At 46.8% G+C, this 14,720-nt stretch overlaps 1 protein-coding gene across 1 annotated transcript in view; it reads right to left on the bottom strand.

Moving 5' to 3' along the window:
* Positions 1-14,720, bottom strand: part of NCKAP5L (NCK associated protein 5 like) — a 33,930-nt gene that overhangs the window by 18,793 nt on the left and 417 nt on the right. The gene's annotated exons all lie outside the window — the stretch shown is intronic.

Here is a 14,720-nt window from a genome sequence, read left to right as displayed (position 1 = left end):
GAGTGGGGGGTGGGAGGAGAGGGGACTCTGACACAGGCACAATGGATTTATTTATAGGGCCACATGCCAGGGGTTCTGCTGCCAAGAAGGCCCCATTCCCAAAAGCCCAGTGGGGCTCAGCCCAGGCCAGCCAAGGGCACTGGAAAAAGCCTCAGACCAAGGTAGCAGATTTAGTCTAGTCTCAACACTGCAATTTACTTGCTGTGTGACTTCAGGCAAATTACACAGTCTCGCAGGGACAAGTTCCTTCATGCCAAGTGGAGGTTTTTCTAGAACAGTGGTTCTCAAAGTGTGGTCCAGGGACCCTGAAGCCCTTTCAAGGAGTCCACAGATTCAAAACTATCTTCATAATACTACGAAGACATTACTTGTCTCTTTTTACTTTCTTTCTCTTATAATTATAGAGTAGCATTTTCCAGAGATCATGTGATATGTGATATCACAAAAGATTGAATACAGAAGCAGATATTGAGAATCCAGCTGCCTTCTATTAAGTCAGACACGACAGATTTGCAAAAATGAGGAACAATGACATTCTTTTTACTATTTGTTTTTTGTTTTGGAAAAATATATAATTATTTTTATTAAATACATTAATTTTTAAGACTGTAGAGCAGCAATTTTCAACCAGTGTGCTGCAAGAATTTTTAAAACTTTCAATATTTGACCATTATTTAGTCAGGGACACTGACCTTTTTTCCCTTAAATTGTCAAATAAAAAAATGACAACAGCCAACAGAACAACACCCGTCTGGCGTGAATGAGTCAAAATTATACCTAATATTTTTGTTAAATCAGCAAAAATACTTTTTGGTGTGCTGCAGAATTTTAGTAATTAGTTTATGTGTGGCATGAGATAAAAAAGGTTGAAAATCGCTGGTGTTGAGGGAGCCTCAGGCCAAACAGTTTGAGAATCACTTTTCTAGGAGTGTTGTCCAGTTTGTGATGATGAAAATATTTATTCTGTGCTGTACAATATGGCAGCCCCTAATCACATGTGGCTACTCCAAATGAGGAACTGAATTTTATTTATTGATTTAAAAATTTTTGATTGGTTTTTAAAGAGAGACGGGGAGAGAAGAGAGAAAGGGAAACATTGATTGGCTGCCTCCCGCACCCCAACAAGGAATCGAACCCACAACCTCGGCATAAGTCCTGACCTGGAATGAAACAGCCACCTTCTGGTCTATGGGATAATGTTCCAACCAATTGAGCCACATCAGCCAGGGCAGTACTGGATTTTTTGTTATAGCCACACACAGTCAGTGGCTGCTGTGCTAACAGTGCAGTTCTATAAGATCCCTGGAATCTAGAAGATTCCTTGATTTAGCATTCTAAGTCAATGCTTCTTTCCACAGACTGTAGAGGTTGGGATGGGGTGGCGGACGGTTCAGAAGAAACAGGAACTGATATGTACTCCTGTTCCCAGACTTCTACTCACATTATTTCTCACTGTCAGTCACCAAAGGAAAACCATCTCAACCACATGGTCAGTCCTGCCTGGCACTCCTACCAAGGCTTATGGTTAGAGAGGCTCTCATTCTGAAACGGCTCCTTCACACCCTCTCCTCAAACGTCTGGCCTGTCACCTTGTTTCTCCAAAGAAGGAAAGCCAGCAGAGGGAAACCCCTCAAATCTCTTGCCACCACCCTGCCAGCATCACCAGAATCTCCCATCGCCTCCTGGTACAGCAGAGGAGCTACCCTCTTCCTAGGCAAACAGTCCTGCCCCAGCCCCTGCAGTGTCTCCCTCCTGAAGGGATCTTCTCCATCCACCTGTCACACCTGTCAGGTGTCTTCCATTTTCCTTTTTTACAATAGCATACTTTATTCATTTAACATCATCTTAAAGATCATTTCATGTTAACACATACTAGTACATATATCTCATCTTAAAAATAATGTTCCCCTGGGGGATTCCAAAATGGCAGCGGAATAAGTAGAGCTATACTGCCACTCTCCCAGGACCAAACTAGAATTACAACTAAAATACAGAAGAACCCCCCTGAAAAATCAACTGACGACTAGCTGGAGAGAACCCTGATAACCGAAAATGGAAAGTGGAGACCACATAGAGACTGGTAGGAGGTGCAGAGGCGTGAAAGGGATGGCCGGCTCCCATAGACAGCAGCTGAAGTCTCAGAGGGATAGCTCAGCTGTGGGGGGAGGGGGGGTGTCCACTGAGAACGCTGGGGTCTAAACCCCAAGCTGGGATCCCCAGAACACCAGAGCTGAGAAGGGTGCCCACATAACATCTGTCTGCCAATCAGAGATGGCTGGAAAGGCAGGCACCCTCTTAAAGGGCCAACACATAAAGTTTCATGTGCAGCCACTCACTTTGGGCTCCAACAGAGGCAGGGCAGAGTGGACTGGAGCTGTGTGAGGAGAGTCCAGGGTTGGGGTCTATGGGGTTGGTGCTTGGAGGGAAGCCACCTCGATTTCCTGTGCTGAGTCATTTCCTCACACTGCGGAGGAGATCTTTCTCCACAGACTTTTGCTACCCAGGCTTTTGCCTGGGGAGAAGGCAGTTGTCCCATCCTGTCAGAAAGACCTCTGGCCCCACCTGGGGCTAATCAGAGCTGATAACAATTGGACTGAAGGCAGAGGAAGATCAATGGAGGCTTCGAGTCTCTGCCCGATTTCCCCTGGGCCCGGGGTTAGGAAAAGCAGACCCTGGTGCACATCTTAGTCCTTTCCAAAGGCACCCAGCCCCAGCAGAGGGAGCCACAAGCTGTGGGTTACTGATAGCTCCAAACCGTACTCAGGACCAGTCACAAACAGCATCTGACATTGTCCTGCACTAAAGATGGGAAGTCATGGCAGATCTACTTAGTACACAGAGACAGACAAAAACCCAAACAGACTACCAAAATGGGGAGACAAAAAAACAAGCCCGAAATAAAAGAACAAGAGAATTTTCCAGAAGAAGAACTAAATGAAATGAAGACAAAAAATTTATCAGACATAGAATTCATAATAATGATGGCAAAGATGCTCAACAGCATGAGAAAAGATATAGTAACTATGAAGAATGACAAAGAACTAATAAAGAACACAGTGGAAAGAATACACAGATTAGGAGAAGCCGAGGACTGGATCAGTGAATTAGAAGACAGGATAGAAAAAAATCACTTAAGCTGAGAACAACAACAACAACAAAAAAGCAAAAAGCAAGAGGATAGCTTAAGGGAGTGTGGAACAACATGAAACATAACAATATTCACATGATAGAAATACCAGAAGGAGAAGAAAGTGAGCAAGGGATAGAAATGCATTTGAAGAAATAATGGTGAAGGAAAAAGTCACACAAGTTCAGGAGACACAGAGAGTCCCAAGCAAGAAGAACCCAAAGAAGCCCATGCCCAGACATATCATAATTAAAATGCCAAACATTAAAGATAAAGAGAGAATCTTAAAGGCAGCAGAGAAAAGCGATTTGTTACCTACAAAAGAGCTCCCAAAAGGCTATCAGCTGATTTCTCATCAGAAACACTACAGGCTATGTGGGAATGGCATAAAATATTCAAGGTAATAAAAAGCAAGGATCTGAAGCCAAGATTACTATATCCAGCAAGACTATCATTCAAAATAAATGGTGAAATAAAGAGCTTCCCAGAGAAAAAAGGCTAAAGGAGTTTATTACCACCAAACTAGCACTGCAAAAAAATGCTAAAGGGAAGAGAAGAAATATATATAGAGAGAAACATAGGCATAAAGAATAAAAATGGCAATAAATAAATACTTATCAATAATAACCTTAAATATAAATGGATTAAACACTATGATCAAAAGACATGGGATAGTTGAATGGATAAAAAAAACAACAAAAAAAATGTGACCCCATTATATGATGTCTACAAGAAAACCACCTCAGAACAAAAGACACACAGGATGAGAGCGAAAGGATGGAAAAATATTTTCCATGCAAATATAATAATAATAATAATAAAGCTGAAGTAGCAATACTCATATCTGACAAAATAGACTTCAAAATGAAGGCCATAAGAGACAATAAAAGTCACTATATAGTACTAAAGGAATCGATCCAACAAGAGGATATAACCTTGGTAAACATATATGCACCCAATATAGGAACACCTAAATATATTAAAAAAAAAACTTCTAGGGCAGCGGTTGCCAAACTTTCAGACCTCACGGACCACTAATGGTCTGCAGACCACCAGTTGGTGACCTTAAACCAGCGGTCACCAACCTTTTGGACCTCATGGACCACCAGTGGTCCATGGACCACCAGTTGGCGACCGCTGTTCTAGAGTACTTTAATGGGACACAGCGAAAGCAGTGCTGAGAAGGAAGTTCATAGCACTTATAGGCCTACCACAAAAAACAAGAAAAATTAATAATGAACTATTTACCCCTACAATTTAAAGAATTAGAAAAGCCCAGAGTAAGTAGAAGGAAGGAAATAATAAAGATTAGAGCAGAAATAAATGACATAGAGGCTTAAAAAAAACAATGAAACCAAGAGTTGATTCTTTGAAAAGATAAACAAGATTGATGAACTGTTAGCCGGACTCATCAAGAAACAAAGAGAGAAGACCCAAATAAATAAAATCAGAAACAAAAGAGGTGAAGTAACAACTGACACAACAGAAATACAAAGGATTATATGAAAGTACTATGAACAACTATATGCCAACAAACTGGACAATGTGGAGGAAATGGACAAATTCCTGAAAAAATATAAGTTCCCAAAATTGAATCAGGAAGAATCAGAAAACCTAAATAGGCCAATAACAACTGATAAAATAGAAGCAGTAATCAAAAAACTCCCAGCAAACAAATGCCCTGGTCTAGACAGCTTCACAGGAGAGTTTTACCAAATCTTCAAAGAAATAACACCTATCCTCCTCAAGCTACTCCAAAAAATCCAAGAGGAAAGAACACTTTCAAGCTCTTTGTATGAGGCCAGCATTATCCTCGTTCCAAAACCAGATAAAGACACTACAAATAAAGAGGACTACAGGCCAATATTCCTGATGAACATAGATGCTAAAATCCTCAACTAAATATTAACAAAAATCACATGACATATTAACAGATGCAGAAAAAGCATTCAACAAAATCCAACACCCATTTTTGATAAAAACTCAGCAAAGTGGGACTAGAGGGGGCAGATCTCAACATAATAAAGACCATATATGACAAACCTACAGAGAATATCATACTCAATAGCCAAAAACTAAAACCATTTTCCCAAAGAACAGGAACAAGATAGGGACGTCCACTTTCACCAGTCTTCTTCAACATAGTACTGGAAGTCCTAGCCACAGCGATCAGACAAGAAGTAGAAATAAAAGGCACCTAAATGGGAAAGGAGGAAGTAAACTCTCATTATTTACAGACTAGAGGCCCAGTGCATGAAAATTTATGCACTGGAGGGGGGGTCCTTCAGCCTGGCCTTCCCCCTCTCATAGTCGGGGTGACCTCAGGGGTGGGAGGCGACCCAGAGATCAGGGGAAGGCGACACTCCCAACACACCTCTGCTGCTGCCACTGCTGGCAGCGCAAGCCTTGGCTGTCCCTGGTTACCTGAGCCTTGGGCGGCTGGGCAGTCGCCATCCAAGGCTTGCCTGCGCCTCGGGCCAGCCCTGGGGGATTGAGGGGACTGGGGGACTCTGGAGGCAGGTGCGGGGCTGAGGGGACTGGGGGTCACCATCTTTGAGGGCATGACAGTCAATTAGCATATTCCCTCCTTATTGGCTGTGGGCGCCATCTTTGCAATGGTCTGAGAGTCAATTAGCATATTCCCTCTTTATTAGATAGGATGACATGATATTGTACATAGAAAATCTAGATTCCACCAAAAAAACTACTAGAATTAATAAAGGAATTCAGTAATGCAGCAGGATACAAAATTAACACCCAGAAATTGATGGCTTTTTTATACACCAATAATGAAGTCTCAGAAAGAGAAACTAAACAAACAATCCCATTTACCACTGCAACAAAAAAATTAAGATACTTAGGAATAAACTTAACCAAGGAAATAAAAGAATTGTACTTGGAAAACTACAGAACATTGAAAAGACAGGAAATAAACCCATACCTTTATACTCAATTAATATTTTACCAAGAAGACAAAACCATACAATGCAGTAAACGTAGTCATCAATAAATGGTATTGGGAAAATTGGACAGCAATATGCAAAAATAATAAAACTAGATTACCTTCTTATACCATACAGAAGAATAAACGCAAAATGAATAAAAGACTTAAATGTAAGTTTTGAAACCATAAAAATCCTAGAAGAAACCATAGGCAGCAAAATCTCAGACATCTCTCGCAGCATTATGTTTATGGATAATTCTCCTAGGGCAAAGGAAACTAAGGAGAAAATAAACAAATGGGACTACATCAAAATAAAAAGTTTATGCACAGCAAAAGAAAACATCAATAAAATGAAAAGGGAGGCCCCCGTATGGGAGGATATATTTGGCAATGATACATCTGATAAAGGGTTAATATCCAAAATATATAAGGAACTCATACAACTTAGCCGGGCTGGCATGGCTCAGTGCTTGAATGTCAACCCACAAACCAAGAGGTTATGGTTCCATCCTGGTAAGGGCACATGCCCTGGTTGTGGGCTCAATCCCCAGTGTGGGGGGGGGGGCATGCAGGAGGCAGCCAATCAATGATTCTCTCTCCTCACTGATGTTCCTATCTTCCTCTCCCTTCCTCTCTGAAATCAATAAAAATATATTTAAAAAAATAACACAACAATGAGGTATCACCTCACACCATCAACAAATGACAAGTGCTGGCAAGGATGTGGAGAAAAGGGAACCTTAGTACACTGCTGCTGGGAATGCAGACTTGCAGCCACTATGGAAAACAGTATGGAGAGCTTTCTCAAAAATTAAATAAGAACTGCCATTTGACCCAGTGATCAAGGAATATATCCTAAGGGGCTCCCCAAAAAACAATCAGAAAGAATGTATGCACCCCTATGTTCATAGCAGCACAATTTACAATAGCTAAGATCTGGAAATAGCCCAAGTGCCCATGAGGAGAAGAGTGAATAAAAAAGTAGTTGTGGTACATTTACACTATGGAATACTATGCACCCTTTGAGACAGCATGGAGGGACCGGGAGAATACTATGCTAAGCGAAATAAGCCAGTCAGAGAAAGACAAGTATCACATGATCTTACTCATATGTGGAATCTAAGGAACAAAATAAACTGATGAACAAAATAGATCCAGAGACATAGAAGCATGGAACAGACTGAAATCTCAGAGGGAAGGTGGGGGTGGGTGGGAAGAGATCTCTTTCTTCAAAGGGAACAGGCTGTGGCTGGCTAGGCACCGCTGTGTCTAGGAAGCTCCAGGGTTGACTTAGTGGTACCATTTGGCCAGAGCCCAGAGGTGACCTCCTCAGCTGCTAGCTCTGCTCTGGGAGGAGAAAGTAGCTCTAGTTCGCCCACAAGCCTCCACTGGCTCTGCTCTTGTTTGCGCCCACAAACGGGAACAGGCTTCCTGGATTCCAGTTCTGGCTTGCTCATACTGCATGACCCCATGTGAAGCCTAGAAATCCTCTAGGACTCAGTTTTCCTATCTGTAAAATGGGGTGACCTCTCTGACTCCTCTCTCCTTAGAGGGCATAGAAGAAAAGGATGAGATCATGTCTGGAGAGGAACTGTAGCTGAAAAGACAGGTTTCCTCGTGAGGGGTTGCGGGGTGGGAGTGAGGAACTCAGCCGGGCCTTAGGGAGAAGCCATTGGCTTTGATGTTGCCTTCCTCCTACAGGGCCTACAGGCTGCCCAGGAAAGCAGGGGTGGGGTTGTGGAGAGGAAGGGACAGCAAAGCCAAGAGCTTTAGCCTTCTTCTAGCGCCAGGGACAGGAAGTGAGGTGCTGTCTACAGAGGAAGTAAGAAGCAAACACCCCCCAACTTCCTCTCAGCCTACAGTGGAAAGGAGGCTCCAGCTTCAGGAGGCTGAAGTCCCAGGGCTGGGGAAAGAGAAAGCAGGAGTGGGGGTGGGAAGGAGGCATTATCATCACCATCTGGAGGAGAAGAGGGTTTTATGTCTTGGACACAATAAAACTCAAGGGGCAGAGAATCAGGGAGGAGAGACAAGAGAAGCCACTGAAGTCAAGTTGAGAAACCCAGCTTTCTGGGTCCATGGTATCACATCTGCAGTCCCGGCCCCGGATTCCAGGCCTGCTCCACAACCCCACCCTTACGATGGGCCAGGTCTGATTACTCACTCTTACAGTACATGTCCTTTTTTTGCAGCCTTTATCACAGAGCTAATTCTGTGACTGTTTAATTATCTGATTAATGTGGGCTTTTTGATGACCATTGGACCCCCGGAGTCTAGCATAGCACCTATCACATAGTTAAGGGCTGGCTGGGTGAATGTGCTGACCACTGCTTGAGAATTCCTCAGAGGCTGGTTTTGGCCTAACCCTGGCATCTGAATCAAATTCAGTATACGAAGATAAAGGAACACTACTCATAGCCTGGGGTCAACGGGGAGACCCTCGGGTGAGTTTGGTAAGGGTCAGAAGCTGACACAGGTGCCAGGAAAAATCTATGCACACCTAGATATTGCCAACAGGTAAGGCAACAGAAGAAGATATGTCTTTTGGGTAAGGGGGAAAAGGATACATATCTGTATTTGTTTTTGTGTAAAGATACTCTGGAAGGATGTAAGAAACAAATAAGTGATTCTCTTATTATTATGGAGGGAGAGGGAGTGGAGATGGGAGCAAGATCCACAATGTATGGCTTTTTTTCAATTTGATTTTTAGATTGGGTTAAAAAAAAAATCTAGTGAACCTTAGCTGGTTTGGCTCAGTGGATAGAGCGTCGGCCTGTGGACTAAAAGGCTTCTGGGTTCGATTCCAGTCAAGGACACATGCTTGGGTTGTGGGCTCGATCTCCAGTAGGGGGCATGCAGGAGGCAGCCGATCAATGATTCTCTCTCATCACTGATGTTTCTTTCTCTCTCCCTCTCCCTTTCTCTCTAAAATCAATATAAATACATTTTTTTAAAAAAATCTAGTGAAAAAATAAAGTATAAAAGTTTAAAAATGTAAGAAGGGCCCTGGCCAGTGTGGCTCAGTTGGTTGAGCATCATCCCATGCACAGAGAGGTCACTGGTTCAATTCCTGGTCAGGGCACATGCCTGGGTTTCAGGCTCAATCCCTAGTAGGGGGCGTGGAGGAGGCAGCCAATGGATGGTTCTTTCTCATCAACCATTGATGTTTCTCTCTCCTTCTGCCTTCCTCTATCCCTCTAAAATCAATAAAAGCATAGCAAAAAAAAGTTTTAAAAATTGTTAGAAGGAATAACCACGTGGCCAAGTGATTTCTAAAGCCCCTCCCAGCTGGGGCCATCTACTCTCTCTTCCCCTATTAGAAAGTACGAACCAAGCCCCTGAAACAGGGAGGGGTGAGGAGATCTGGCCAAATGAGTAGGGGATTCTGGCCAAGGGATGCCAGTGTTTCCACTCCTTTTCTTCCCAGAAATCTCTCCTTGGGCTAGGGGAGAGGCCCTCCCACACCCAGACTGTGGTGTGGGGTGGTAACACCAAATTACTCACAAGCTGATCAGGGCCACTTCAGCCTGGATAAGAGTTCATCGTAGATTCTTGGGTAGGGGGCTAATAGGGTCTGGCCACGGTCAGAGGCAGAGGTGGGAGGCTGGGCAAGGTGAGAGTTGGGGCAGGCAGGGATAGAGTGGGGTAAGTGACTCCTGGACAGGCCTAGGGCTGTTGCGGGCAGGTTCTGAGGGAGTCTCAACAGATCCTCACACAAAAGGGCCAATTACAGCCCCCACATCAAGCTACTGGGGGGGAGGTGAATCAGCCTCTGGGAACTACAGCTGCTGAGAACCCCAGAGCCACGCCCCAGGAGTGCCAGGGACCCTCATTGTCCTGTCTAGGAAAAGCCTCATCATTCCTCTATCCAGGGGGTCTTCAGGGAGGGACAATTTGAGAACTGCAGACCAATGCCCCAAGCAGCACCCAACACCCAAGCCCTGCAGGCACAGCATGAGCAGCAGAAAGGGTTGTCTCTTCTTTAAAATTAGCTACACTTGCCCTGAGCAGTTTGGCTCAGTGGATAGAGCGTCAGCCTGTGGACTAAGGGGTCCCAGGTTCGATTCTGGTCAAGGGCATGTATCCTGGTTGTGGGCACATACCCAGTAGGCAGTGTGCAGGAGGCAGCTGATCGATGTTTCTCTCTCATTGATGTTTCTGACTCTATCCCTCTCCCTTCCTCTCTGTAAAAAATCAATAAAATATATAAAAAAATAAAAAAAAATACAATTAGCTATACTTTAAAAAAAAAAAAAAGTTTACTGAGAACTGAAGAATTCCCAGAGCTCAAGGACTAGTATAAGGTTCAGGGAGTTGTGCCTGATTGGGCTCTTCTCAGTGGCTGCTGGATTTTTAGAAATCAGTAATAACAGCAATGATAATTCACCTTAATAACAGCCTGGCCTCCTCAGGACTCTTTCATCTTGTAACTCTAAGAGCTGGGAAAACGGTAATTATCGAGCAGGTGCCACACCCCAATGATGATGTGTTATTAATCCATCAGCACAGGCTGGGAAACTGAGGCTTAGGGAGAAGGATTTCCCCTCAAACAGAGCTAAGGATGCAAGTGCCAAGGCCACTGGGCAGTGAAGAAACGAAGGCGCCAGCTCCAGATCTGCTGTGTTTTGAGGGGATACTGAAGATAAGGGCACTCCTTTCAGAGTCAGCCAGATCTGGGCTTGAGGAGGTGAGAAAAGACCCCAGATGTGTGTCCCAAGGCCCTCCCCAGGTGAAGCAGGGCTTGGTGGTAGCCCTGTCTGGGAACCAGGGCCTCTGATCTTGAGTGCATACACCCACCCACTCTCCCCAAGTTCTGCAGCGCAGCCTGCCAGCTGCTTGGAGCATCTCCTCCATCTCTGCAACTTGAGCAGAAACCACAGGGTAAGTGGGGGCTTAGCCCTCCAAATAACCGCATGCCACAGGTACAGTCCATAAAGTGGGAGCGGGGCGCATCCCGAAGCTGGGTAGGCAGATCAGACCAAGAACCCATCAGAAGTGGGGAGACTGCTTCTTGGGAACCAAAGCCCATATCCCCAGCCCCCTTCCGTTTTGGCACTGATTTTACAATAAAGAGATCCTCCCTATAGCAAGGTCTGTTTGGGCTGATCATGTTGCAGAAAGCTGCAGAGAAGGCCCAGCTGGCCTGTGCCCTCCAAGAGAGCAGGGAAGGGTGGGCAAAGAGTCATAGAGCACCGAAGACCTTTTCCCAGGGTGGCCACAGAGGGAAGCAGCAGGGACTCAAATAAGAAGGTAAGGATAAAGACATTGCCTGTAAAGCTCTATCCACAGTCTATATGTGCCTGGTCCTGCGAGAGATGCTAGGGAGAGATGCTAGGAACATATGCAACTCAGCTCCGATGCCAGGAACAGATGCAACTCAGCTCCGGAGAAACCATAAGGGCCAAGCCAGGTAGCAACCAATGACCTTGTCCTCTAACCTTCCAGGGCAGAGCCTGGGGAAAAGTATTAAGCGTGATGCTGGGAGGGATTTAAAGTTGTTTACTTCCACATATTAGACAGCTGACCAGAGCCCTTGTAAGTTTCCTGAGATAATACCCTGCCCCTCCTAGGGCCCAGCTCTCTATAATCTCATCTTCAAGAACTACCTTCTCTGCATTAAATTCAGCCAGGCCTCCTCATGCACGAGAAACTAAGGCACAATGGTACCATGGAAAACACTTGACCAGCGTCAGGAGCCCTGCCTGACACTCATCACTGTATGAATCACTTTTCCCTCTGGACTTGTTTCCCCATTTTTAACACGAGGGCATTAACACTGTCTCTAGGATTCCTTCCTGTCTAGGATTCTATGTTGCTTTGATGTAGTGGCACATTTCAGGTTTCTTTACATAAATTTGCATGTTCAATCAGAAACCCCAAACTTTGAGTGTAGAAAATCCAATCAGTCCTCTAGTGCAGCTTGGCTGTGGCTGGAGGAGCCTGCCAGGTTCGGGTGAGGACTGTTACAGCAGACAGTGGTGGCGGTGAACTGGGGGAGGAGCCAGGGGAAACAGGGCCAGGAAGCAGCACTTGTTCTGAGAGACCCATGGCTGGTGGGGCCCACCTGCTCGATAATTACCGTTTTCCCAGCTCTTAGAGTTACAAGATGAAAGAGTCCGGTTCTGGTGACCCATGGCTGGTGGGGCCCACGACCCTTCAGCTACTAAATCAGGATCCTTTCTCTTCCTGCTTCTGAAGAGGTCTCTAGCTTGCCAGCGTCAGCCACACCCCAAGAGGGAACAGCAGCCTCTGCCTAGCAACAGCTGCATCCTTCACTCTGACAGGGACTCCGCCATCACCCACTTTCTGGGAAACTGACCTCCCTGGCAGCTTCAGTTCTCCCTTCCAGGGGTTCCTGGCAGTGAGAAAGGCTTCCTTGGGGGTCTAACTAAACACCTCCTGCTGCAGTTTCACTCCCATGGGAGGCAGGGCCCAAGGGGGCTAGCAGAGGGAAGGACAATACTGGCAGGAGAATCTGCCCGCATCCAACCAATCCACGGCCTCTCTAACTCTCTGACATCCCACTCAGCACCTGGGAGAGCAAGGATGAAAACAAACAAGGAAAACGGGAAGGCCTTTGGCTCTTGGGCTACAGAGCAAGTCCCAACCTGGGGAGCCTGACTCCTGAGAAAGTCTTCAACCCAGAGGGAAGGAGGCTGGGAAAAGTGGGCTGGCAAGGCAGGGCCTGCGAGGCTGGCTGGGCTGGGTGCGGGCAGCAGGGGAGAGCCTTAGCCCCTTGCCTGGGAGTTGGGGGTGTGAGTGCAGAGGTGAGGTGAGTAGGGCTGGGAGTGGAATGGGCAACAACAGTGGGCCCTCCTGTCTTCTTCCCATAAGAGGGCAGATGAGTGTGCTGTGCTCTCTGGCCCAGATCCTAAAACATGTCCCAACAACTGAGATGCAAACTGTCTCCTGGGAATCTGCTTACTTTGCTGGCCTTTGGAGGCCTCCTCCTTTCTCAACCCCTCCCCATAGGTCTAACTCAAAGGCTAGCCCGCCAGGATGTCTCACCAGAGGCCTTGATGGGTGGGCCAAACCCCAGCAGCAGTTCATAGCCCAAGGCACCAGGGGTGAGAAGGACAAGGACTACTCTTAGGTAGGATAAGGTAGTCTACTCGGCTCCTCCCAAGTAATCATGAGATTTAGAACCACATCACCTAACACCTACCTCTCCAAACTGGGCCACCCCACTAGAGGACCTTTCTCCCCTCCGGAATCACTCATCAGTGGAACCACACAGTACCACAAGTGGAAGGGACTGTTAGAGCCTTCCAGCCCAACTGCTGAATTTTATAGGTGGGGTAAACTGGCCCAGAGAGACAAACTGTCTTGGCCAAGGTCATACAGCAGGCTAAGTGCAGGGACCAAAACTTCTGACCCAGTCCACAGCGACAACAGCTTGGTCCTCATGTATATTGGTTTTCACCTGCCTATTGTGGAAGAGCCATGCTCCCTGCAGCCCAGGCCACGAAACATGGTGGAGGGCCCATGCCACCTCATGCATGAGGGCTGATGCCACCTAAGACACAGACCACAGACTTTGAAAACAAAGTTGAACTTTGTGGGAATCTCCCCAGAGAGGAATACTTGTGTCCCTCTGAGGTAGGAAGCACAATAACCCAGGTTGTTCTTAGGGAGACAAGGGGCCAATATGAACGTGAATTTTGTGACGCCCTTTTTGCCAGACAAGGGGTCTCAGAGCCAGCTGGCATGTCTTGCAAGAGGGTCTGCAACAGGCAACTGTGATAGATCCATTATCCCCACAAGTACTAACCACAGAATGGCTAGACACTGACCCCCTCTTTAGGGTCCCTCAGGACTATCTGTCCTAGGCAGATATGGTATGTTTCCAACCATGACCTCTGGCAGACAATGGTGCTTAGGCAGGAAGACCTCTGGGAGACAGGACAGGAATAAGAGGAATTGCCTTTATAGCCAGAGAGGGAATTCATCAGCCCAAGAAGACCCCTGGGTCCTTAGAAAGGCGAGCATCAAAAAGTAGCAGCTGGACAGGCTGGGTGGACAGCGCTGACACACCTGGACAACTAGGCCTGTGGGAGGTTCGGTGCCCCTGTGCCCTTGGGACATTGCCAGGGCTGTATCCTTATCCTGGGCCCACCTGGGATAAGGATAAGGAGATTCCTTAATGGGGGCTGAGGTTCGGACAACCGCTTTCCCGGCCGGGCTAGACCAGGGGAGTGTCGGGCGTATTCGGCATTCTTCTGACACCGCAGCCAGGACCCAGAGTCTTTTCTGCAGGCGCTGCCCTGGCCCCATTCCCTGCCCAGCCCTTCTCCCTCCCTCGGCCTCTCTTTAGTGTTCAGCCCATCGGGCTGCCCTCCTCAGATCTGCCTCCCCTCGAAGCCACGAAGGGTCGGTCCCCGAGGCCCTGATCTCTCCGCCTCTCCCGGCTCCTCCACGCCCTGCCGCCCCAGGCCACAGGAACTGCGAAGTGTACAGAGGAGCCCGCGGCTCGTCTCCGCGCCTGCGCTTTGGGAAGAGCCTCCCCCACCGCAACCACCGGGCACCGCTAAGCGGCACCCGGACTGTGGGATGCGGGTGGGTGGGGTGCGCAGCTGGGACAAGGTCAGTGCTTTCAAAGAAGGAGGGAGACCGCCCCCGGAACATCCCCCTCTTCCGAAAGTTTCCCTTCCG

This window comes from Myotis davidii, unplaced genomic scaffold (assembly GCF_000327345.1).
Source record: "Myotis davidii unplaced genomic scaffold, ASM32734v1 scaffold290, whole genome shotgun sequence".
NCBI lineage: Eukaryota > Metazoa > Chordata > Mammalia > Chiroptera > Vespertilionidae > Myotis > Myotis davidii.
The sequence above is the reverse complement of the archived record's forward strand: the minus strand, read 5'-3'. Positions and strand labels throughout refer to the sequence as shown.